The sequence below is a fragment of the Aethalodelphis obliquidens genome, unplaced genomic scaffold (genome assembly GCF_003676395.1).
Source record: "Aethalodelphis obliquidens isolate GAN/ISIS:26980383/991018 unplaced genomic scaffold, ASM367639v1 scaffold7, whole genome shotgun sequence".
Classification (NCBI taxonomy): Eukaryota; Metazoa; Chordata; class Mammalia; order Artiodactyla; family Delphinidae; genus Aethalodelphis; species Aethalodelphis obliquidens.
This window is the reverse complement of record NW_020837951.1, coordinates 68662431-68665887: the sequence shown is the minus strand read 5'-3', so window position 1 is coordinate 68665887 and position 3457 is coordinate 68662431. Positions and strand designations below refer to the sequence as shown.

General features: G+C 39.4%; 1 pseudogene; it reads right to left on the bottom strand.

Moving 5' to 3' along the window:
- Positions 1–347: 347 nt before the first annotated feature.
- On the bottom strand, positions 348–979 carry LOC113620255 (40S ribosomal protein S7 pseudogene; annotated as a pseudogene).
- Positions 980–3457: the final 2478 nt, after the last annotated feature.

The window sequence follows — 3457 nt, the reverse complement described above, 5'->3', positions numbered from 1 at the left end:
GTCAAATACTTACATTGACTGCGTTTTCTGACATATTTGGGTTTACTTCTACCCTTTTATTTTAGGTTTTCTGATTGCCTTTTTTTATTCTTGCTTATTTTCTTTTACTTCCTTTCATCTAGTGGACTAACAAGATAACTACAATTTTTCCTCCCTTACGCTGTTTTATAAACTAGATTGTTTTCCTACCATTTTAGTTATTACTCTTAAATGTTTACCAAAATATTTAACCATATATTTTTCTAACAACATTTAGCTATGTAATATTTCTATCTTTCTGGCAAACATTACTTTCTGCTTTTACTACCAAGGAACAATGCCCCCACTCCATCTTTTTTGTGTGTGTCTGTGAATAATATTTTAGTCATTTTTGTTTACAGCTGAAACTCTGGGAACTCAAAATTAACATCCTTGCCCATGAGCTTGTTATAGACACCAGAAAACGTTTCAACCTTGTGTTCCACATTGTTCTGCTGTGCTTTATTCAAACGAACCTTTATGAGTCGGCTGCCATCCAGCTTCACGCGGATTCTCTTGCCCACGATCTCACTTGGGAAAACCAAGTCCTCCAGGATGGCGTCATGCACGGCTGTCAGAGTGCGGCTCCTGGGACGTTTTTGCTTATTTTTTGTACGGCTTTTTCGAGTTGGCTTAGGCAGAATTCTCTGAACGATAAAGACAACGTACTTCTCGCTGAACTTCTCCAACTCACACACTAGCCAGACCTGGATTTTCTGGAAGGATTTCAGATGAGGAACGGGAACAAAGATTATGATAGTTTTTGGACAACCAACATCTTCAATTTCTTTGGCGGCTGTGATGTTCAGCTCCCGCAGCTGGGCCTTGAGGTCCGAGTTCATCTCCAGCTCCGGGAGAGCCTGGGAGATGCCAGACTCGAACTCGTCCAGCTCCTCGCCATTGGGCTTCACGATCTTCACGCTGGAACTGAACATGGCCGGGACCTTGATGACGCGGCACCCCACTCCATCTTTTTATTGTGTTTAGAGCTTTTATTGTACTTAAAAAAATTCAAAATAGTTATTTTTATTTGTGTGTGTGTCTGTGTGTGTGTGTGTGTGCTGTTTCATTTCTTCCTTCTGGGTTCATTTTTTCTTCTTTAGATAAATCATTTAATAGTTCCTTTTGTGAGGATCAGTAGTTGGTAAATACTCCAAGTTTTTGTGTGGTGAAATGACTTTTTTGTCTCTACAACTGAAAGGTTGTTCGGGCATAAGAGTGTAGATTGACAGTTATTTCCTGTCAGCCCTGAAGATATTATTGTTATTTTTTGGCATTGATTGCAGCTGAGGAAAAGTCTGCTATCTGAGAGCTTTAAAAGTCTTAGATGTTCTGCAGCTTCATTTTAATGTTGACATGTGGATTTATTTTTATATATTCAGTTCAAGACTTTGCACTTCCAGTCTGAGGACTTATGTCTTTTTCAATTTTAGAAAACTACTATTTATTATGGTTTCAGATCTTTCTCCTTCATTCTGTTTCTTCCTAAATTACTATTTCATAACTTCTCCTCTTTCTTCAAACCTTTAACACCTCCAGTACCCTCATCATCCAAAACGAAACCTTCACCTTCTTCCCCAAGTTAGCTTCTCTCGCGTTAACTTTCTTTTCTTTCTCTTAAATTCAATCTATTAACAATCCTATTGGCTCTAATTTAAAAATAAACCCAGAAAGTGACCACTTCTCACCTCTCTCACTATCACCACCCTATGCTAAGCCACCATTGTCTTTCTGCTTCACCCTTTTTCCCCATAGTCTATTCTTAGCACTTAAAATTTTAAATTGCATCTCCTCCCCTACTGTCCTCCTTGTCTTCTCCATTTTTCATTTTTCTCCATGGAATTTACACAATTAAAAAATATATATATATATATACACACACACACACATACATAGTCCCTTCTTCTTTTTCTTCTTCCTCTCCTCCTTCTCCCTTCTCATTCTTATTCTTATTCTTTTCACTGTTTCTCTTTCTCACTAATATATAATAAGTTCTGGTGAGATAAGAATAAGGATGCTTAGAAGCATAAGGATTTTGATTTGTTTTGTTAACCCTGTATACCCAGCACCTAGAACAGTGTCACACATAGTAAGATTTCATTACATATTTGTTTAATAAATACATATATATTAAAAAAATTTTTTTATTATTATTTATTTTTGGCTGTGTTGGGTCTTTGTTGCTGCGCACAGGCTTTCTCTAGTTGTGGCGAGTGGGGGCTACTCTTTGTTGCGGTGCACGGGCTTCTCATTGCAGTGGCTTCTCTTGTTGCAGAGCATGGGCTCTAGGAACAAGGGCTTCAGTTGTTGCAGTATGCAGGCTCAGTAGTTGCAGCACATAGGTTCAGTAGTTGTGGCGCACGGGCTTAGCTGCTCCACAGCATGTGGGATCTTCCCGGACCAGGGCTTGAACCCATGTCCCCTGCATTGGCAGGCGGATTCTTAACCACTGTGCCACAAGGGAAGTCCCCAATAAATACATAGATGTTTTCCACTTAGGTAAATGAGAGCCAAGAAATTCAAATAAATGATGAGAAATATATCTCAAATAATTAAGAACATGACATTATTTCAGAGAATCAGCAGTCCATCCTGGATCTTAGCATTCATGTACTTTTTAAAGGAAAGGCATCGTGACTGCATTCTAAGTTAGGAGATGATGCCGCAGGCAGAAGAAAAAGAAATGGGGAACTTTGTAACCAATTGCCCAAGCGAAAGCTAAATAAACGAACAAATTAACCAACTGTCTTTCTGGGCTTGTGGTAGAGGTGCTGGAAATCACAGGAGACTTGCCTGGGACAGGTGTTGTGTAACAAATCCTGACAAATACATGGATCATCAAAGAGATTTCTATTTTATATACTGAGAAGCTTTATGATCCAGGAAGTGGTCAGGCCATCTGGGATCTCCTGCTTACCCATCTGGAGCTCTGATTGAATATGTGAGAATAAAAGGAAAGCTCAATTTTAGTGAACATGAGCTGTTTGGAGTCAGCATGGGGGTGCATCAAAGGTGGTGGTGAAACAAAGGGATTACTTTTCCACCAAGCCCTTGTAAGGGAGGGCAGAGGGTGGTCAGTGTTGGAATAAGAAGAAGGAATGACAAAGAAGGAAGCAGTGACCTTCATTTCTCCCAGTGATGATGTTATAGGATGCTGTCACTGACCTAAACAGCCAGGCATTTTCTTGGGATGGGGAATTACTGAGAAATACATGGAAGCATCATGTTGTCAGGAAAATAAATTATTTTAAACTATAGGAACCTTCAGTAAATGTAGTAATAAATTGTGTTTATATAGCACGTTACACTTTTTCAAAGCATATATACCACCCCATTTAGTATTTTCAACCCTGTAAGGTAAGGAGTACAGACCACTTGAAGCCAGGAAGTGAGCCATAATTCTTTAAGCATGATCTCCTACCCTCCCGGCCCCACCAGG